General features: G+C 41.6%; 1 protein-coding gene across 1 annotated transcript in view; it reads left to right on the forward strand.

The window, feature by feature from the left end:
- LOC126982880 (inversin-like) overlaps nucleotides 1-24,228 on the forward strand; it is a 77,295-nt gene continuing 53,067 nt past the window's right edge. The window contains exons 1-4 of the mRNA XM_050835158.1: nucleotides 1-102; nucleotides 13,680-13,773; nucleotides 13,874-14,065; nucleotides 17,907-18,073. The gene's annotated coding sequence lies outside the window, so the exon portion shown is untranslated. The remainder of the gene's footprint in view (nucleotides 103-13,679; nucleotides 13,774-13,873; nucleotides 14,066-17,906; nucleotides 18,074-24,228) is intronic.

Genomic DNA, 24,228 nt, shown 5'->3' on the forward strand with positions numbered 1-24,228 from the left:
GGAGTGCTCAACAGGTTGCTGTGCCCGCCCCGCCCCCACGACACCGACACCTCAAAGAAAATTCAAGAGGCATCACCTCTCGGCCTGCTGGCTAAGGGCAAGGTAACGTAACACATATTTTAGTGTTTGTTGAGCACGATTAACACTGTCATCACGGTAATACACCTGCCTCAAACTGGTGGTAGGCACTATTTTTCTTCAGTCAAGTTTCATTTTAGTTTTTGATAGGACATTCCTGTCAAGCTACTGGGGTGTCTTGCCACAAGATTTTGCGTTAGAGACCATAAGTTTGTGTATAAAAAACGTATGACTTGACAGGTATGGAGCTTCTGACATCTTACCTAGACATCTTACATAGACGGGTTCCACGAGAAGGGAACGCCACAAGTGCCAACACTCCAGCAGAATGCATATTTGCGTAATTACTCTTAACACTAATACTATTAAGCCGCTGCTGGAATGTGTGTTGATTGCACTAAGTAAAGACTAGTTATAAAACATAATGACATATGTATATAAGTGAAATAAGTATTTATATTTATATTGCTGTAAGTAAAATAAAGTAATTTAGAGTTGATATGTTCTTTGACCAGAGTGTTCAGGAACAATAGTTAAAAATGAGATCATATGAAATTATATATGAGAATACATTGGTATTAGTATGTAGGGGTTAAAATTCGTATAGTCTTTGACCAAGGTACTCTGCTAGTTTTCTCTTAAATACAGTTAAGGATGTTGACAGGATAACTGTGTCTGGCAGGCTATTCCACAAAGCAATCACTCGGACTGAGAAGTATCGCCTATCTACGTATTTCTGTGTTGCTGTGGGGTAGAAATATTGGTTAAGATTCGTTTTAGGTCCGTGCCAGTATCTCATTACCTACCTTATGAAACATCAGTATCTCTTCATATATCTTTTCTACAAACCTTCAACAGTCATGGAAACGCTTTGGAAATCCAATTCAAGGACTTTTTTTTATGAAAGCGCATCGCCTCCTCTGCTGGCCGCGACGGCGCTGCATGGGGTGTTGCGAGAAATACCTCCTCGCTGAAATAAGTCACATATACATGAGGGGGGGGTCCAGGGGGGGGCCCCAGGTTAGAAGGGGGGGTCGAGGGGGGCGCAGCCCCCCGTTAGTAGGTCGTAAAGTTCGGTTGGAGTAGTTTAAATATGCTCCCCGACCCTAAGCCCTCTGCGAGCTATTTTGCGGCTGCGGCGGCTGCAGTGTCACCGCGGCCAGCAGAGGAGGCGACGCGCTTTCGTAAACATTATCCCCTATTTTCAAGAGTAAAAAAAAAGTCCTTGAATTGGATTTTCAAAGCATTTCTATGACTGTTGAAGGTTTGTAGAAAAGATATATGAAGAGATACTGATGTTTCATAAAGTAGATTATGAGATACTGACACGGACCTAATACGAATCTTTACCGAAATATTCTGTGTGAATTTCCATGGGTTCTAGATGATGTCTGGAGGGAAAATAACTCAGAGGGTTGCACAGGAGAGAGGCCATTGAGAATTTTCCAGACCTTGACCATATCAGCCCTAAGCAGTCTGCCATGCACAGAAAAGAGACCCAAGGCATCCAGTCGGGAGGCACAGTCAAGATGTGAAAGTCCAACAATCTCCTTGGTCCATCGTCGTTGGACTCTATCAAGCATGTCAGTATCGCCTACATACCCTGTGTGCCATACAACTGAACAAAATTCCAGCACAGGACGGATATGAGAGGTGAGAAGAGATTTCATAAACTCAGGCTCACGGTTATCTGTGCTCTTAAGTAAATTCGACAAAATTCCTGCAGCTTTATTTGCAAGAGAGCGTATGTGGAGATGAAACTTCAATGAAGTATCAACTTGAACCCCTAAATCTGATGCAGACTGCACAAACTGTAAAGGATTTCCTCTAATATAGTAGTCAGAGTACAGGCCAAGATTTGGAGCAGATCCTCGGCAGAACCTAAGAACACAGGTCTTGTCCGAGTTGAGCCTGATCCCCCATGATTCCGCACGTGACACCAGTAGGTCTACATCTCTCTGCACAGAAGCAATATCTAACAATGTAAGAGAAGGCGTAGTCTTATTTATCTTTTGGTATATTTTCAGATCATCAGCGAAAATTTTGTATTTACAGGTCAGACTGTGAGCCACAAAGTTAATATAAATGAGAAAAAGGGACCCTTGGGGAACTCCACTAGTTACATGTGTAGAATCACTCTCAGAACCCCCAACCACAACCCTCATTACTCTACCATTCAGAAATCTGTGTATCCAAGAGAGTAAAGGATCCCCTTTACCGATGTGGGAGAGCTTACTGATCATAATGTTATGATTAACAAGGTCAAACACTTTACTAAAGTCAAATAGTATAAGGCCGACCATATGCCCCTGATCAAGCCAGCAGGTGGCGTCATCATATGTTAGAAGGAGCTGATCATCAACTGAGTGAGCCTTACGGAAGCCAAACTGATTAGAATTTAATAAGTTATTATTCACGAGAAAAGATGTCAGATTGTTCACAATAATACGCTCGAGACACTTGCAGGATACTGAAGTAAGACTTATTGGTCTGTAATTAAGAGGGGAAGAACGCACACCTTTCTTAAAGATGGGGACTACTTGGGAAGACTTCCAAACTGATGGGAGTTCACCAGTTTGGACTGACTGATGGAAGACCCAGAGAAGGGGGTATGAAAGGGATGAGAAGCAGTGTTTGAGCAAACAAGGGTTGATACCATCAGGCCCCATACTGCTGGAAGGATTTAGTTCACGCAGAGTATTGGCGACATCATGACGGACTCAAGCAGGGTGCATGAGGTTGGAAAGTTTCGTTTAGTTGGTGCAACATCTGTGGTCACATGCCGGAGAGAGACAGAAGGGGAAGGAATTATAGGAGAAGGGAACAGACCCCACAACGCAAACAGTCAGTGTACTCGTAACACACACATCCATAAATACCAAACATGTCACACTAACACTGACGCATACAAGCACTCATACTTTCCACGCACCATACGTGACTGGAACAGCCTCCCTCAACAGATTTTAGACTGCGGTACAATAGATTCACTCAAAAAACAAATACACACTCACTTGGCACCACAACACACCAACACTAACAATTACACTTGATTCACTTCCCTCCCCTGCACACTCAGCTCCCCCATCCCCCCAGCAACCAACAAATATGCGTGTTATGCACCTGTACGGGTGCCCTGCGCATCATGTATCCAGATCCAGATCTAGGAGACGGGACACAACCCCCGATTAATACCTGGTACCCATTCACTGCTGGGTGGACAGGGGCGTAGGGTATCGGAAAAGCCGCCCAAATTTTTCCACTCCGCCTGGGAATCGAATCCGGGCTCTCTTGGTTGTGAGCCGAGTGTGCTAACCACTGCACCACGAAGCCCCCTGGTGCATGAGGTACCTCCTCCTCCCCCCCCCCCCCCCACACACACACACACACTAACCGTAACAGTAACCGTTACTCAGCATGCTCACACGAATTTAAATATGGCGCGTACGATATATTTCAAATTGTTTAAAACAAACATATTAAAAAAAAAACATCGCAAGCGGAGAAAAAAATGTAAGATTTTCAACTTACGCCATAAGACTTGAAAATCACCAACATTACGTAAGACTTACGCAAAAAATGTAAGACTTGACAGGTATGACAGGAGACAATTTCTCTTTATTTTTCAAGCACACGTTAGGGTAATTGTGGAGAATCACTCCACGCCTCCAAAATAAGATATTATGCCTCTATATTATGGTTAAGTGACTAAATACATGTCCCTTAACCATAATATGAAGGTGGAAGTACTTAAAAGTAAAGAAAATGCCGAATTAATCCCCTTCCCCCAACGATCTTGGGAGACCCGTGGGAAGTTGTGGTTTTTGGGTGGGGGAGCATATTTAAACTACTCCACCCAAACTTTATGACCTGCTAATGGGGAGGCTTCGCCCCCTTCGACCCCCCTGCTAACCAAGGGGGGCTATGCCCCCTCTCTGGACCCCCCACCCCCCTTACCTTTACTGGATGGAATGTTGCCACGTCCATCCGCCATTTCTCCTCTCCGAACACTGGCTAGTGGCGACCCGGGCAGGGGCAAGCCAAGAAACAGCTGACCACGACACCTATTAAACTCGTTGCACATATGAAACCAACATAAAAGCCTCTCAAACCAACTACTTGGACTCCGGAATCTCTTACATATAATACTTGATTTTCCTTTAACACTTGATCCCTTACAGCAAGAGATGAGTTACCTGCATCTATAGGACATGCGTAGTCGCCATGAAAATGGCGCTGCCCCACAGGGCGACCATCATGGTGGCTTTATTTACAAAATATATATTTTCCCCATAAGTAGAGCACAGAAACGCTTCATTTCAGGTAGACAACATCATTGCAACAGCTGCTTTTACCCCACAATTTCCCTGGTCTTCATAGCCCTCCCCACTAACAGGTGTTTTGATTTTGTTGAAGGGGACAGGAATATTATCTGTTATTCCTTATCATCACATGTAGACACAGTATATGTTTGATGCGCCGGTAAAACTAGAGTAACACAACAGTATGTGATAGTTTGGAAAGGCTAGTAATGCCGTGGGAGCAATATTGGAAGCGCGTAGTGATTCTCCATATTTACCGATCAAATGATAATGATATAAAAGTTTCAAATTGATCAAGTGAAAACAATGCAGTATTTTTTTCTTGATTTAATAAAAAACTTGATTTGTGTCTGCTCAGTTAGATATGAACCTGCTTCTCTCTTACATGCACATAAGATACTTTATTACTATCCAAACAAATGTTTTTTGTTTTTTTTTCAACTTCATTGACATTCCACTTTTTTTTTTAAACTGAATAGTTATTTTCTTTTTGCATTAAATCTTAAAAATATGACCTTAAAAGCAATAGACATGCACCCCAGTTTTTATCATTACCATTCAAAAACTGAGAATAGATGCATTTTATGTAAGTTACAGTGTGGCAAACCTGATTTTATATGGATGCTACAACTTCAGTAGTCACATACCAATGCATGTACATAATGATCTGGCTCCTGGTTCCCCCTTAGAAAAGATATTAGTTGCTCAATGGCAAGGATGTCAGGACACACCACGCCACTCATTGTAGCCAGGTTCCAGCAGAACTTACCTGGTGCATAATCATCGGTGGTATTGGCACTGTTTTTGGTATTACTTTAGTAGGTATACAATCCACCCGGCCGTTTCTACTTTTGCGTGTGGTCTACCACCATACTATACTTACAATTCATTGTGCAGTCTACCTCACTACAGGAACCTTATACTGCAGGATAATGAAAAACAAGCTGAATAGTGCTAATTAAAGGTTTTATTATCATATGACACCAATAAAAATCATCAAAGCATGACTATAAAAAATGCTAAATAGCATATCAGAGTTAAAAATACATAATCATAAAACAATGTAGGGTAGGTGGTGGCTGAGTGGTTAGCGTGCGGGCAACGCATTCACCATGCCTTGGACAACGTTGGTTTGAATCCCCATGCTACCACCTGGGATTTTTCAGTCACCGCCAAGTGGTCTAAGACTACCCACACGCTGTCCAAAAGACCACCCACCAACCCGGACTCTACAAGAAACGTTCCAGTGAATCAAGAATGAGTTCCGGGGGACAACATGAGCCATGCATAACTGGCGCAGTGGCGCCAGTTATGGCATAACTTGCCTGTGCCATAACAGGCTTGGGCTGACCACCTGGCCCCTGAAGAAAGCCTACCAGCGCTACAGGCAGAGATGTAAAAAAAAAAAAAAAAAAAAAAAAAAAGCTATAAGCAGTACGTACATCAATATAAAAAACATATTTAGACCCTCTAATGGTACTCACTCTGTATATCATTTAGGAATATCACAAACATATCAGCTGCATCTTTCCTGAGTAGTTTCCAACAGATATGATCAATTAAGGTGTAACTGAGAAAGCTCATTACTGACTCCTCTCATTGTCTTTAAAATCTTTGTTTTGGAATACAACTGTGATCGTTCAGTAGCTTTTGTGTGTGCTCCTGTCGCTGGATCTTCATAATGTTGGTGGTTCACTATAATATGGCGGTAACCCATGGCATTTAGATGAGCCTACTATACGCTGGCCATTCATCCGAATGAATTACGGAATTTTTTTCACATTCCCACTCAATGATTGGCAATAGAGTGTTTCTGTCATGCCGTTCCACGTAAAAGTAGCAACAGTCAGAGCCTTGCTTGAGATCGAAGACCCAAGAACCATTAATTTTACGACCATGGTTCCTGTTGTTTTATATAGTTGCGTCACTCTCTTCTGAGAGAGGAGCACTGTTGCCGTTTGACATTCTCCAACAGTTTAATTTCTTTTGACCAGCAAATCTTGCCTCGTCAATCTGAATGGAGTTATCGTTTGTTCCAATTATCGTGCCTCTTTCATGATGAGAAACGATGGCTCCATACACCTCTCGGCACGTGTTATACAAGTCATTTACGGTATACTGGAAGACTTTCCTGTTAGAGTCACTGCAGTATTCATGGGTTTTTCCAGTACAAATAAGAACACCAGTTATAAAATTTCACACAAATTCAGTTGGCAATTGAATTTGTTGTTGATGTCTGTATAATGGAAAAATGGGTTTCCTTGATGAACAGACTGCAAAGTTTGGCACCCCTTTTGAGGACAGGAAAGTACAGGCCGGAATTCCCCACCTCTGTCTCGGTTTTGTTTTTCTTGCATAAAACTACCACATGGATGGCAAGGGTCTGCTGCTTGTGGTGTGTCCAGAAGATGGTTTTCTCATAGTAGTGAAACTGCTGTTTCCTCTGTGAAAATGACACGTCTGTAGAAGTCTTTTAACAGCATCGCAGTAACTGTTAGCTGAAAGAATTGCACTGATACTATCAGCCTCAATGCAAGGAGGCTAATGATGTGGGTGTTCGTTGATTGTCCTTTTATATAGACCTGGTAACATGAAGTAATGACCTGACTGTGGTCAGGTCATTACTCTGGTCAAGCTAAGGTCTCCAGAGATAGGTCACGTCACTCAGGTGGCAGGTGAGGAGCACTCAGGTAACAATACATCAGATGAGGTCTCGGGAGACAGGTCAGACCAGTAGATCGCATGCTAAAGTAGCACCACACTTGGTGCACACTGGGGTAGACTACAAATACTGCAGTAGGCCGCATACTAAATTAGCACCCTGTTTTTCCTCCTCTTCTTTTTCTTGGTGCTGTTTTGTGTTATTCTTTATTTTTCTCAGTTCAAATCCTTTAAATATGTACATACACACAGTAATACCTCGGTTTGCGAGTGTTTTGACTTACAAGCACAAGAAAATCACAAAAAAATGCCCTGGTCTACGAGGGGTGACTTGGTGTACGAGCATCCTGTTTGAACAAATTGGAGATGTGAGTGTGGGTTCCCTTTGTTCGCCGCAAGACGAGAGTGCTCAGAGTGAAAAACAATGGGAATGAGGTCTTGAGCTGGTGTCACACTAGGCCTTTTTCCTTCAGCTGCAATGGCGGTAGGTGCAACTGGTAACTCCAACTTTTCCGGGGGTTCGTCACACATGACCAAGGTCAGTTTCCCATATCCACAACGTAAACAAACCATTTGCCCTGTATCCACATGGCATTAGCTGCAAAAGTAAGGGCTGATGTGGCTTGTGGTGCTGTTTCTCAAATTATGGACTTGTTGCTGCAGTTACATAGTAGGAAGAGGCGGTTGTGGGTACGATCATGGCTTCAAAGAAGGAAGGACAGGAGTGTTTACTCAAACCAACAAATTTCTCCCAGTTGGGCGTATAGGCAACTATGGTTGCTCCTAGCTCCAACGGTTGGAGGTAAACACCCAGTGTGACACCGCCTTCAGTCAGCGTTGACGCTCACAGAGGTAGCACCTGCACACTCGTGTCTGCTTACGTGTGCTGTAGTGTGCAATCTTGTGTTTTCAGCACTATATTATTACTACATTGTTTATATATATATATATATATATATATATATATATATATATATATATATATATATATATATATATATATATATATATATATATATATATATATATATATATATATATATATATATATATATATATATATATATATATATATATATATATATATATATATATATATATATATATATATATATTATTTATATTTATATTATTATTATTACCTGTGTTCTATATTATTCATATATATATATATATATATATATATATATATATATATATATATATATATATATATATATATATATATATTTTTTTATATATATACTATCTAATATATATTACCTATCATAGCTATTTGTAAGTAAAATTACATTAAAATGTAAATTTTTTTTTTTTTAATAGTTTTGGGGGATATATATGGGATTCACATTAATTGAAATAGGGAAATTCATTTTGATTTGCGAGCAAAATTCCAGAACGAATTAAACTCATAAACCGAGGTATGACTGTATTTGTCCCAAACATTGGTGCTACTTTAGCATTCAGTCTACCACAGTATTTGTAGTCTACCTCATGTTTAGTTTAAGGTACATAATGACCAGACCTGTCTCCTGAGACCTCATCTGATGTTGTATTGTTACCTGAGTGCTCATGACCTGAGTAATGACCCGACCACAGTCACCGTTGTGGCTTATTAAGTAACGTAATGACCTGACCTGTCTGCGGAGACCTCAGCTTATGCTGTCTTGTCACCTGAGTGCTCCTGGCCGGTCTATATAAAAGGACAAACAACGAACATCCACATCACTGTCCTTGTATTGAAGCCGATAACATCAGTATAACTCATTTTGTTATAAAACCGGAATGCTGTTAAAAGATTTCTACAGATGTGTCATTTTGACGGAGGAAACATCAGTTGATTTTTTTTACGAGAAAATAGTCTTCTGTATAATAATAAATCAATATTCGGCACTATTCAACGTGTTTTTCATCATTCTGCAGTGTACCGTTCCTGTAGCTGAGGTAGACTGCACCCTGAATTGTAAATATGGTAGTAGACCGCACGCTAAAGTGTAAATGGCCTGGTAAACCACAAGCTAAGGCAGCACCCAAACATCTTTGTTAGCAGGTGGCACTTTCCATATCCAAAATTATGTTTGTAGGTGAGGTTGTGGGATGAGGTGAGCCAGCTGGTGATGTGGGAAGTGGATGACCTAGGATGCACATTGAAGGCAAGGAAGTGTGTGGATGGGATCATTCCCACCATATAACACTGCACACTGCAGTCAAATGCTGGTGAAGCAGCGTAACACACTTTTTGCCTTAGGCATGTTAGGAATAATTAACATGGCGTACTGCAGTTGGAAGCAAGAAAATGGATGAAATAAAGCACAGCAAAGTGTGTACTCCTCCCTCCTAATTCATCACCGCACTGATGCCGTAAAGCCATGATGTTCGGTTCTTTACACCTAGACGTGCCAGTCGGGTTGCGAGATTCACTAAAATGCATTGATAAGTGACTATTTTACATTATTCATTGAAAGAAATGCACAGTATTGACTCCCAGCAAATGCACCGCAGCCACGCCTACGTGGTGGGTATTTAAAACCCTTTGCAAAGGACATTTAAAGTTTATGTAAGATAAAAAAATATTCACTATTCAGTGCCTTAAAGCCAGGGTGAGTAGCCAGAATGTGTCACTCAGTTTATTTTTTTCATTATTTAATGGTGGATTTCCCCCTTAAAACCTAAAAAGGTTTAATCTAGAAATCCAGTCAGCGTACTCGAGGTAGGAGAGGTCATAAATTTGTTTAGTCTATCATCTTTGTTTCCCCAAAACCTGATATTTTAAACTGTTGGTGTAGATTGGAACAAATTTTGGCTAAGGATGAGATCATAAACTGGGAAGATCAGCAGATTGGTATGTTTCAGAATGTTCAAAGCAACACTTCCAACATTGATAACATTTCTAATATCATCATCATCATCATCATTTCGTTTAATGTCCATTTTCACTCTTCCTGAGCGGATGGACGCTTTATGGCTCTCCTCCATTCTACTCTGTCTTCTGCCCAATGCTCATCCAATCCCATCAATGCCAAGTCTTCCTGTATACACCTCCACGTTTTCCTAGGTCTACCAACTGGTCTCCTTCCTTCTACCTCCAATCTCTCCAAAACTCCCAGCACTGTATCCTCCCCTGCTCTCTTCACATGTCTAAACCATCGGAGTCTTTCCCTTCTGAGCACTGTTTCCAGGTCCTACCCTGTCTTGCCACCTGATCCCCGCCATATACCTCAGCATTCTGCGATCACTTGCTCTCAATACCTCCATCAATTTTCTAGTTAGAGCCCATGTTTCTGCTCCATACAACATCACTGATCTAATATACGCTTGGTACACCTTTGCTCTGCTCTTTAGAGGGATGCTACAATTCACGAGCAGACTAGCCACCTCCCTCCACTTTAACCACGCTGCCGCCACTCTCGCTCTCACTGTCCTCTCCACTCCCGCCTCACAGTCCAGAACATCTCCCAAATAACAGAAATGTTCTACCTCATCCAGCTTTCCTCCATTCACCTCTAGTTCATCCCTCTCAGTTTCTTGTCCTTGCTGTCTCCTTATGCAAGCTGGGCAGGTAAAATTCTGCACTCTTACATTTCTGACGCCTGAGCATCTAAGGTGGCACCACTGCCTGCAACATGTGCACAAGACTGTATTTACACCTACTCCCTTCCCACAGCATCCACATGGATATTTTCCTGATTTAATCTTTTCTCTTGCTTCTTTTTCCAGTCACCATGTACTTTGTTTTTTTTCCATATTGATTTTCAAACCTCTCCCCTCCATTCCTTCCTTCCATTTATTAAACTTTTCTTTCACTTCTTCTGCTGTCTCTGCATTTACTACCAAGTCATCTACATACAGCAGCTCCCATGGTGCCTCTCCTCTTGCTTCCTTTGTTGCCTCCTCCATTACTGTTATGAACAAGAGTGGGCTAAGGGCAGATCCCTGGTGAACCCACACTCCAATTTCAAATTCATCTGATGTTCCCACCACTGTTTTCATTCTCGATTTTGTACCTTCATATAGTCCCACCACCAATTCAGCCAATCTTTCTGGTACTCTTTGCCTTCTCAATGCCTATCTTATAATTTTCCTTGGTACGGTACTCTGTCAAATGCCTTCTCTAGATCTACAAAAACATGATGCAATCATTTTCTAATATGTGTTTGGAATCTTGATTTTTTGTGAGTTATCACCAAGATCTCTGTATGAGAATGTACTTGGTTTATGGGATTTCCAAGTGATATAGATAATTTATAGTTACCGTATTGTGTTGAGTATACATTTTTGGCTAATGCACAGAAAGGGCATGTCATATTGTGTACTGCATGGTAAACTTGTGACAGTAAAAATGTTAAATGGGAGAAACTGTGGTGCGGCGACTATGCCTGATGAACGAGCCTCTCATAACCCACTTAGCCAGTGGGGTACCTCTTTGGGCGACTTGGTAAAGAGTGGCTCTCCCGTCACGCTGGTCGTGGGTTCAATCCCAGGCAGCTGGCGAATACCATCTGGTCTTGATTAATTTCTCGTGTGTTTCGATACACTCAGAGGTCGTGTTGGAAAATAGACAAAATAGAAAAAGAAAATCCCGGGGCATGACACGGACTCAGAGGCCCCAAAATGGCTCACTTGAATATGAGACAGCGGCCCGACAACATCCTGCTCCCCAAGTTAATTATACCATCTGCCTTTTCACAACCTTCATGGTTAACTTTTTTATTGTACATATGTATATAGATACAATGCTCAATGTAGCATAAATATACATTGTCTATGGCCCACAAGCATCTGCAGGGAACTCAACCAACCGACTCATCCATCTTCACTACGCTTCACCTCACTCCATAATCTACCAGAGCTAAGTAAATTGTATAGATTTCCTGTGTGGTGTTTGGGCTATTGATATATCACCAAAATCCCTGTATGGACGTAGCTATTACGGATCCGTCATATAGGGAATTGATCTTTGTAACGCTCTGTGCTGGTTCTACAACTAGACCAAGTGAGTATAGTTATATAGTGGTTGTTGGAGTTAGGGAGTGTTTATCTAACTTGGAGCGTGTCATTATTTACGTATCCAAGCAATTCTTAATCCGTTCTTTGAAATCCCATTAAATTTTTCACAGTGCAGGACTACTTGCTCTTATTAATATTTCTTTGCAGTATGGGAACTTGCATTTGACTCAAGATGGACCATGAAAGACAGAGGGTGTGTGAAGCTATTAACAGAAATGTCAAGAGCCTGACCACACACACAGATCCTCCTACTGAGAACTTTCATGAAGAGCTGCATTACGGGAACAAACACACTTTAGAAACAAAACAAGAGGACAGTTTAACAGTGCCACTAGTTTACTCTTCAAATTCAACCCCCCAAAATTTTACCAACTTCATACAAGCAGTGCCCTCATCAGGCACTGTAGGAGTTTATACAAGTAGTGCTTCTTTTCAGCAGGTGAGCAAATAGCCAATTAAATCTTACACTTTCATATAGTTGATACCATTATAGGTGTTAATGACTGGACTAACTGATTGACTCTCATCCCCTTGCACCCAAAACATATGTTTATCCAGGGTTACGAGAGACTATCCCAGGTCATATTGTGAGTGTCCTGGGTTCTGAGGAGAATATCTCAGGGTGAAATAACTCTTAGGTACTTAAAAATATCTATAGTACCAGTTTCAGTTTGACTTGCATTGCAGTCGTCTTGGATAGAGCCTTTGTTGGTGGTAGCGAGTGTTCTAATGCTAATTGGTTCACGGATAGAGAAACTCATATCCACCAGGGTTACTTTATTCATAAAAACATACACAGGTCATCGAGACAAACACAACACATAGAAAAGGTGTTTGTGTGTGTATGCGTGTGTGTGAATGTTGTACTGTGTAGGTTAACATTCAAGTGTTGGTGTATGTGTGGAACAATGTGTAGAAGTGGACAACAAGAGGACATGGACGAACAGTCAGAGATAGACGAGTAACAATAGATAAACAATTGAGGACACGACGCGGACTATGGAGCGCGACAAGAGACAAGGACAGCGACAATGAAATACACAGACGGCACAGGAGACAAGGACAAGGGTAGACATAAACATTTCGTATGAAAACACTTATTAAGTTGGTGCATGCAGCGTAACATTTTCTGTCTCACCGGAGGAGAGTATGCGACCGTTTGAGCGGTGGCTTGCTACACCTTCATGCACTAATGGCAATGTGAGGCAGAAGGAATTCATATATGGTACCGTACCATAAAACTGTAGTCCTAATGTGCCAATGAGTCACTGGGCAGCATTGGTGGGTATCCCTAACGTAATGACCTTTTCATCTGCTTGTGTTACTAAGTGGATATGATGTTTGTCAAATGTTGACTTATTCACATATTACTCAGATAACTCTTCATTTAATTTAGATATGGTAGCTATATCATCTTCACAGTAAAATATTTAGACACTTTTTGCTATTCCATTTAGACTTGGGATATAAAATCAGATTTCAGTTGAGGCTTCATGTATGGAAAATGGAACCCACATCCATCTTGTTTTGTCAACATGGAGATGATAATGCCAGACAAAGATTGGTTTTTGGTGGAAGAGATGAAGGCGTTCTCATACATTTTTCTTTCAGGTTCTCAGTGTCAGTCCACCCATAGCCACCTACCATGGTGGTCAAGGATCAGCCGCAGCATACTCAGCAGGGCATGCATGTCACCTCCCTCCAGGTCTTGTGATGGAATTTAAATTCAGTATCTTTCAATTGGATATATTTTAACCTGAATGACAATGCTTAATGCAATCTATTATTTATTGTGTTCTCTCCAGGCCTACCACAGCTGCCTCAAACCCCAGGGTTCCTCACTGGGGCTGGCTACCACCTGGGCCCCTCAGAGGCATCTCTCCTTGGGAGTCAGAGATTTACAGGGTGCCCTCTGCTGCCTCCTGGCCAAGCAGGAACAGCACTTCATTTTGCTGCCATTATTGGAGACAAGAAAAAGTTAGCTGTTGCCCTACAAGGTCAGTAGCTATGCATGTTTGCTTGGAAAAGTAGTGCATAAACTATAAATTCATCCTTTAGTGTCCTTGAGTCGGTATATTGGAATTTATTGTTATGTATAATATGGTCTAATCAGAGCTGGGCACTTCCGATCTTCCAATCTGATTGGAACAGCAATTGGCGATCAGAATTTTTTTTTGTTTTTTTTTTTTTTTTTTACATCTTGCCCTGTAGCGTCGGTAGGCTTTCTTCTGGGGCCTGGTGGTCGGCCCAAGCCCGTCATGGCACAGGCAATTTGTTTATAGTGGCGCCAGTTATGCTTGGAATGCAAAGATTTGATCATCTTTGTAAAAGGTAATCGGACTGTGGAGATCAGAACTTCACAAACTAACTTCGGATCACATAAAAAAATGTGGTCAACGTTGTCATGGCAACAATTGATTGCGGACATTTTGAAAACCTCACGACTCACTTCTTACAATTATTTCTATACACGTTGCAAATTAGTTACTTCAATAAGCGTCTTTATTTATAATATTCAGCGAAAATTATTGATCGTTAATTTATTTAATTCTGGTAAGGTATCATGAACAAAACACACAGGTGCAAAGTCGTTTTATTTGCTTGGCGGGACTTGTCACTCGACGCCGTGACTGTGGTGTGGGCTGCAGTTGAGGACTTTTCGCTCACTCCGGTAACTGAGTTAAACCAACTTACCGCTGTACCTGCTGAGTGACAAACACATTTTTATGTAATCGAAGACTTTACATTCTAACTAGAGTAATTCATGTATGTGAATACAGTCAAACCTCGGTTTACGAGTTTAATTTATTCCGGAATATTGTTCGCACACCAAAACACTCATAAACCAAAACGAATTTTCACATTGAAATTAATGTAAATCCTGTTACTGTGTCCCATGTCTCAAAAATATATATATATATATATATATATATATATATATATATATATATATATATATATATATATATATATATATATATATATATATATATATATATATATAATAAAATTTACATGATATTTTTTTATAGAATTAAAGTAATTTTATGCTGCAGACCATATTGAAGTGATGAGAGTCAAGGCAGTGCAGGTTTATGGTGGGAGTGTCAAAGGACTGTTTAAATGAAACACACAGTGCGAACCCTAGCTTTAGCCTTTATGACTGCCTAAATCCAGACTGGACTAGGTGAGTAGGGGCTCCGTCCCCGTGGAGAAGGTGTGCGGGTACGCTAGCACTCCTGCAGGAGTGAGGGTGGAATAAGAAATGCAGATAAGTACCACCCTCGGTCCGACATGTGAAAGAAGGATTTTACCATGCTTACGGTAAGGCGAATAAAGGGGTTCGGGAGCCCCGTGGGCCAGCCCGATCTGGAGGTACAGGCTGGCCGAAAATCGTGGTTGCTTCTTGTGACTGGCCTCCCCATGGTCCCGCTGGATGCACAGTGCAGGGGGTACCTGCCCCCCCTGGCTTGCAGGGGAAACAGTGTAACTAAACAGCCACAGATCACCACACAAGCGGATGCGCCACTCATGTCAACTCGACACAATCTTCCAAACATCTATCCCCTATTCTTCTATAATACAGCTGTCCCCTTCCTCTACAATGACCATTCTCAATCTGACCTTAATTCTTAATCTGAACTGGAAGCTGCGTATCTCCTCTCTTGCTAAATCAGCTTCCTTGAGGCAAGGCGTTCTGTATCATCTCCGCCAGTTCTTCTCCCCCTCTCAGATGCTGTGCTTATACAGGGGGGCCCCTGTCTGCCCCCATATGGAATATGCATCTCATGTGTGCTGGGGGGGCTCTTAACAGCACTGCTAGACAGAATTAAGTCAAAGGCTCTTCATAACATCAACTCCCCTCCTTTTACTCACAGTCTTCTACCTCTTAAACTCTGCCACAATGTTGCATCTCTTTCCAGCATCTATCAATATTTTCATGCTGACTGCTCTTCTGAACTTGCTGACTACATCACTCCTCCCCTCCCATGGCCCTGCTGTACACAACTTTCAACTCTTGCTCATCCCTATTCTATATTAATCCTTTACGCAAGAGTTAAGGGAAGGCACCGCCTAAAATGGGTATTTTTTCACCATTTCATCCAAATTTTAAAAGTTACTCAAAAAAATAGCGTAACATTTCACACATTTCCTGTGAAAGTTTGGCAGCTGTACGATAATTCTTTCCTTTCAAATAAATTGATTTGTATTACTTTGGGTAGGCGGTGGCTGAACAGATAGCAAGACGGCACTGCGTTCAGGAGGACGCGAGTTCAATCCCCGACCGGTGCCACCAAGCTGGGATTTCTCAGCCACCGCCGAGTGGCTTAAAACTACCCACATGCTGTCCAGAAGACCACCTATCAACCCGGACTCTAGATTCTAGGATTAAAGATGAGCTCCGGGAGGGCAGCATGAGCCAATGCAAGATGGTGCCACTATAAACACTCGCCTGCGCCAGAACGGGCTGGGCCGACCATCAGGACCCACCAGGAAGAAGCCTTGGACCAACCATCAGGATCCACCGGGAAGAAGCCTACTGGCACAATAGGCCAAGACGTAGAAAAAAAAAAAAATTTAAACTAATTTCGTGGTCCCCTCCTTGGGGAAACCTCCGTTTTCTGTAGAATACTCATTTATGTTTCATTTTACTTTCTTTTGTCCGATTTTTTCCACTTTTTTTTTTTCTTTTTTCGAAAAGCTTGTCATCATACATTTGGCAAAATTCTAGTGGCAGCCAGCAAGCCTCGGAGAGTGTGGGTGAGTGAATCAGCCAATCAGTCACTTGGTGCGTCGCTAGCGCTCCTCAGAGGTACACTTGTACTTTGGAATGTTTGGACACCCAGGAAAAGAAAAGGAGAAGCTCAAAAGAAAAGAAAGTGATGAAAATGAACAAACAGGAGGCATCCACACAACACTACAGCCCAGAAGATTTCTAGTGTGCGCACACACACACACACACACACACACACACACACACACACACACACAGGTGCCAATTATGATTATTATTTTTTATATCATTCATTGTCATTCATAAATATAACTACATAGGTATATAGGTAAGTTGTATTTTATCCCTGTAAAATCCTCTAAAAATCATAACTTTGTACTGAAAGACGAGTGGATGGTAAACAAATTGTCCGTCTGATTTTTTTATAAACAAAAAACACTGCTGATATGAAGGTAAAAAAAAAGTGGTAGAATTATGAGACACATTAAATGGTGATTTTTGTAATTTTTTTGCACAGGAATGGTGAGACATTAAAAAATTGGACGGACAATTTTTAACTAGTGGTGTCATAAGTAAAACTACCCAATATCGTAAATATTGAGTGAGCATGCTGGCCCCCATTTACATTTTTAGCTCTGCTCCTATTACAAGTAATAAATTTTGTTTGTAATTTTTTTCCTACAGAAGCATGAAAGCTATTATGCTGATACATGCAGATCTTATTGCATTCACCTAAGTCTTCAAAGAAAAAAATACCTTAGAACAATTAAAATAAAATGAATGTACCCTCCACTTATGCTGGGTGGCGCCTCTCCTCAACCAACATCTTCATTCTATATTTATCCCTTCTGCTGGTAAACTCTGGAACAACCTTCCTTTGTCTATTTCCTCCTGCCTATGACTTGATCTCTTTCAAGAGGTGGGTACTAGTGTGGCAGTGTTCTTCATAACTTGTTTTGTGAAAACTATACACCTCAATCCTTTCTTGAATTTATGGTCACACTTTACACTAGAAATACAAATTAGATAATGATAGCTACCATTTCCTCTCCTGAAATGACAAAAAAACAAGACTAAGAAAGACCCATTTTAACAATTTTCAGATAAGAATGTTAACCTTGAAGCCCGGGATCGCTGGGGACGCGTTGCTTTGGTGTTTGCGGTGCTGGGGAACCACCAGGAATGTGTTGAGTTGCTGCTGCATGCTGGGGCCAAGCCTGATGCTGTAGATTCTCACAGACGCACTCCTTTACATTTTGCAACGTATAAAGTAAATTGCAGGATCTCATTTATTAACCCAACAGTATCTATTGTATCTAATAACTTATTTATCATTTATGTACAGTTATTTTTCATGCACTAGTCAGAGCAATTATTTGAGTCTTTTAAGTAATTATTCATTTATCTTTTATAATTTGGATGCTGCCTTGCATGTCTGGGGATAATTTTTTTTTTTTCTAAGGTTAGTAATTTATATTTCCATCTTCAGGTAAGCATTATAGAGTCCAACTTTAGCTTTTGATTATTTTTATCTAACTCAGCTTTTATTTTATTTATCAATCCACATTAACATGGCCACCATCATCACCATACTTTTCTACTGTATTTTTGTAAAATTGGACTCACTGCCTTTCACAAAGATGGAAATGGGATAATGATAGTAGTGATAGCTAGGCAGTGATGGTGAATGAGTCAGTAGTAGTGGTAACAACTAGTTGGTGATGGTGTGGTGGTGGTTGTAGTGATAACTAGTTGGGAATGGTGATGTTACTTGTGATGATGATAATGATAGTGGTATTTTAAGAGAAAAGGAGTACTAAATATCAAAAACTTTTGATATGGTCTGGCACAAATCTTTGCTTTCCAAACTACCCTCCTACGGTTTCTATCCTTCTCTCTGTACCTTTATCTCCAGTTTCCTTTCTGACCATTCTATTTCTGCTGTGGTAGACGGTCACTGTTCTTCCCTTCCCCTAAACCAATTAAGGGAGGCGACTACGGGGTATTTTTTGACGAATATATTTAAAATCGGACGAGTACATGTTTTTCGCTCAGCGTGGCCGGGAAACCCTAAATTACCATGTGGTGAGGTTTGTTTTTGTAAAATTAAAACCCCTCCCCCCTGGGGGACTTTTGCGTCATAGTCGGACATGCGCGTCATAAGACGCTCATGTCAACATATGCGGTATTATTCGTATATACGTAAAAATTGCATTAGAATATTTTATTTCTTCGTAAATTTTGTCATCTGTCATCCTCTCTTCTTCGCGCGGAGAGGCAAGGGAGGAAGAGAGGTGCCACCACGCCAGTGCCAAACGAGGCACAGACGGGAAGAGTATGTCGTACTTTTCTCTCCTCTCCAGCCAAAAAAATGTCCTTACAAATGATGTACAAGCGCAAGGCAACCAGAAAAAGAGTCACCAACATCAAGAGGACTTATGGAATGGCCAAACCTCAGAAAACAAGCAAGAGAGTAGCATAGAAGCAAGGCACTCCCGCGAGGCACTCCCGTGGCACTCGCGCTACGCGGGAGTGCCGTGGGCCCAGATGCCTGGTCATTCTCCAGTAAGTTAACAAGATATACACAATAATATGTGAAAATTTCATGCCAATCAAATAAATGCAAATGGCAAGACAAGAATGAAATGTAAAAAAAAATTAGGAGCCAATATCTCGAAAATTAGTTTTCTAAACTTAAAATAATTTCACAAAATCGGTAAAAAGTCTGATCGACTTTTGTTAGGTATCAGTTGAAACTGCAACTAAAGGGCAATTTTTTGTTGGAAATAGATTTTCAATAATGTCAAAAGAAAACGGGACACAGAGAGGAGAAAATAATAATTGACAAAAGATTGTAATTTTTTTCTTCGAAGACAAAACAAAAAATCAAAAAGTTACTTCCAATAAAGTGTAGATAGGTAAACAAAGTTTCTATGGTATTTTTTTCAAACTGATTAACTGAAAAATAAAGCCTGTGAAACAAAAAAACGAAAAATACACTTTGTTTGAGTTTCTCCTAAACTTCACCCGAATTTGATGAAATTCACCGAATAACATACCTTTACAGTAACAAACAACATACTAAGATTTCAAAGCTATTGGACGTACCATATGCGCAGGAGGACCCCCCGTATTCGCCCCCTTAACAGTGGTGTCCCACAGGGTTCTGTCCTATCTCCCACTCTCTCTGTTGTTCATTGATGATCTTCTTTCCAAAACGAACTGTCCTATCCATTTTTATGCCAATGACTCCACTCTGCATTACTCAACTTCTTTCAATAGAAGACCCACCCTACAGGAACTTAACGATTCAAGGCTGGAGGCAACAAAACGCCTAGCCTCAGACCTTACTATTATTTCCGATTGGGGCAAGAGGAACCTGGTGTCCTTCAACGCCTCAAAAACACAGTTTCTCCACTTATCCACTCGACACAATCTTCCAAACAACTATCCCCTATTCTTTGACAACACTCCGCTATCACCTTCTTCAACACTAAACATCCTCGGTCTATCCTTAACTCAAAATCTCAACTGGAAACTTCATATCTCATCTCTTACTAAATCAGCTTCCTCGAGGCTGGGCGTTCTGTACCGTCTCCGCCAGTTCTTCTCCCCCACACAGTTGCTATCCATTTTTTTTTTTTTTTTTTTTTTTTTTTTTTTACGTTGTTGCCTATTGCGCCGGTAGGCATCTTCCCGGTGGGGCCTGATGGTCGGCCCAAGGCTTCTTCCAGGTGGGGCCTGATGGTCGGCCCAGCCCGTTCTGGCGCAGGCGAGTGTTTATAGTGGCGCCATCTTGCATTGGCTCATGCTGCCCCCTGGAACTCGTTCTTGATTCACTTGGACGGCTTCCTCTAGAGTCCAGGTTGATGGGTTGTCTTCAGGACAGCATGTGGGTAGTTTTAAGCCACTCGGCGGTGACTGAAAAATCCGAGTGGTAGCGTGAGGATTCGAACCCGCGTCGTCCATCACGCGGCGAATGTTGGTCCAGTACGCTACCAGTTCGGCCACCGCCTACAGGGGCCTTGTCCACCCTTGTATGGAGTATGCATCTCATGTGTGGGGGGAGCTCCACTCACACAGCTCTCCTTGACAGAGTGGAGTCAAAGGCTCTTCATCTCATCAGCTCTCCTCCTCATACTGATAGTCTTCTACCCCTCAAATTCCGCCGCCATGTTGCCTCTCTATCTTCTATCGATATTTTCATGCTGACTGCTCTTCTGAACTTGCTAACTGCATGCCTCCCCCACTCCCGCAACCCCGCTGCACACGACTTTCTACTCATGCTCATCCCTATACTGTCCAAACCCCTTATGCAAGAGTCAACCAGCATCTTCACTCTTTCATCCCTCACGCTGTTAAACTCTGGAACAATTTTCCTTCATCTGTATTTCCTACTGCCTACAACTTGAACTCTTTCAAGAGGAGGGTATCAGGACACCTCTCCTCCCGAAATTGACCTCTCTTTTTGGACACTCCTTTGACCTCTATTCATAAGCAATAAGGAGCGGGCTTTTTTTTTTTTTTTAATATTTTTCTTTACACCCTTGAACTGTCTCCCTAGCTGTAGAAAAAAAATAATAATTATGCCTTTTGTCAGTATATCTTGTCATCTTTGTTTCTTCAGCCCATTTTAAGAAGAATGTGGAACTGACACTTAATAATAGGTAAAGGTAAAGTTGGGGGCATATGCTGTAGCAGTGCGTGGCCTCAGTGCTCATCTCCGTAACATTGGCCCTTGAACCTGTGGTGGGAGGGAGCCCATTACCATGGGATACAGGGCCAGTGTGACATCCGGGTTACACTTAATAATGGTACCCAAAATACAGTAAAACCCTTATAACTTGCCATCCTATAACTTGAAATTTGATACAGTTCACCAGGGGAAAGAAATATTCATTCAAAAAATTAATTTTAAATGCCAACCTATCTATCTATCTATATCTCCAACGCCTTGCTCCCTTACAGGAACTTCTCTCCAGGGGGTGGCCGCAGCAGAAGTGTCTCCATCTCTCCCTGTTCTGGCACTCCCTCTCAGCACACTCAATCCTGCTACTTCCAACTCTCTCGCTCCAATACTCACCCTATTGATCCACTTCACAGGTGGTCTTCCCCTGACACCCCCTCCCTCAATCCTTTCCTCATACACTCTCTTCACGAATTCATTCTCCCCCATTCTCATCACGTGTCTAAACCATCTCAGCACACCACAGTTCACCCACTCCACCACTCCACAATCCACTCTTTTCGCTGTCACACCCATACCAAACCGCTCATACACACTTTCATTACTTTCTCCATCCCATCCTGGAACATCACATGCACTTCTTATATAACTCATTTCCAGAGGTGGGCGCAGTACTGAAAAATCAGTAGTGTGGTTGCGATAGTGCGGTACTTTTTCTGGAGTAGTGTGGTTGAAGTAGTGCGATCCCATTTTTTTCTTTCCCAGCACAGTACGCGGTTTGCGGTGCTGTGGTAGCGGTAGTCACTAGTCAATATTAAAACAATACTTCAGTGCCTATCCTGGCTATCCATTGACTAACTAATAACTTGAGATACAAAAAAAAAAAAGAAGGACTGGGGGAGGGAGAGAGGGAGGTAAGGGAGGAGGAAGGGAGGGACAGGCCGGGGAGTAGAGGACGGGAAGGGGAGGAGGGGAAGGGAAGTGAATGCACCTTTCCGAGGAGGAGGGAGGGACAGGGACGGGAGTGGGGCGATCAGCGTTATGTGAGAGAGGAGGAAGTGCGGGATGGGAAGGAAGGAGAGAAAGAAGGAAGGAAGGAAGCTGCAATAGCCAGGGAGGAATGGTAGGGAGGATATGGGGGAGTGAAGGGGAAGGGTAGGAAGGGAAGGAACTCTCCAGCGTTTGAGCGAAAACGAAAGATTACTAATATAGGAAAGTCATGACGGGAACAGTGAAACATTATTCAAACTGTCCAACATATTAAGACAAAACAAATCAACTGCAACTGGTGATAGTGAGACCTCCACCGTGGGAAAGCTCTAAGCACAGGCGTCTCAAGCCTCAGCGAAGAAACCACGTAGAAATTTCAACGAGGAGATAATTATAATAATAATAATAATAATGATAAATTATTATAATTATTTTATTATTATTATTATTATTATTATTGTAATCAAACAATAGTGATCTTGGCTTCATTGAAAAGAGAGAGAGAGAGAGAGAGAGAGAGAGAGAGAGAGAGAGAGAGAGAGAGAGAGAGAGAGAGAGAGAGAGAGAGAATGATAAAATAGAGAAGTTACAATGAAGTAAAAAAACAGATATAGTATGTACTATGGTCTATATTATGCATCAAAGAAAAAATTGTACAGGACATGAGATTGAGCGGCGATCATGTTAGTGTTTGCTTGTACTGTTGTACACTGCCATGTACAGTCATCGTCAGAGGCAGTCATGGCGCATATGGGTTGAGTGACGAACAGATTTACTCTGAGTTATTCATTTAGTATTTAATTTTGAACAATAACTGAAAGTTCAGAATGATTGAATCACTGATTCTGATGACTGATACCGATTCACTGATTGAGTCCGATTCACTGTAAAAAAAAAAAAAAAAAAAAAAAAAAAAAAAAATTCTGTGAGCATGCCACACTGCAAATGTCTTAGATAGTTTTCTAAGTACCACAAAAAGTACTGCAGGATTTTTTAGTGCGGTCCATAGTAGTGCGGTATTTTCAGAAAGTTTGCGGTAGTGTGGTACTTTTTTTGTGATGTGGCACTACCACACTACCGCACTAAGTACCACACTTGCCCACTGCTGCTCATTTCCACTGCACGTATTCTCGATTGCTTTGCTGCATTCCATGTCCACGTCTTTGATGCATGTGACAGAATTGGCAGGATAATACTGTGCCTTATTCCCCTCTTTACCTCCATGCTCACACTTCTTTTCATAACTCTCCCCAGTGCACCTACTACCTGTCTGCCCTTCACTGCTCTTTCCCTCACCTCACCTTCCATACTTCCATGTTCCCTCACCTCACCTTCCATACTTCCATGTTTCTTCACCTCACCTTCCATACTTCCATGCTTACATAAAACGGACAATTTACAGTTTCACCCAATCAACGATTTTCTTACGTGGTTCATGTTTTTCTGGTGATAGATGTAGTGAATTGCTCTAACTCTGTACGCCTTTGCAATATCAATGACCTGTTTTCTCGCCCTCTCAAATACCATAACCTTACTCTTTCCAGCATTTACTCTCAGCTTTTTCCTCTTAAACACCCTGTCAAACTCATCCACTATCCTCATCCACTATCCTCTGCAGCGTCCCCTCATTCTCTGCCAACAATTAAAAAGCAAAATAGAGAATAAATTATGCATCTTGGTATTTTGCCAAGTTGTAACCAAATGCAGTGACCTCTTCACCATGGTGAGCCTGCACTAGCTTTGTTTCA

The sequence above is a fragment of the Eriocheir sinensis genome, chromosome 52 (genome assembly GCF_024679095.1).
Source record: "Eriocheir sinensis breed Jianghai 21 chromosome 52, ASM2467909v1, whole genome shotgun sequence".
NCBI classification, from domain to species: Eukaryota; Metazoa; Arthropoda; class Malacostraca; order Decapoda; family Varunidae; genus Eriocheir; species Eriocheir sinensis.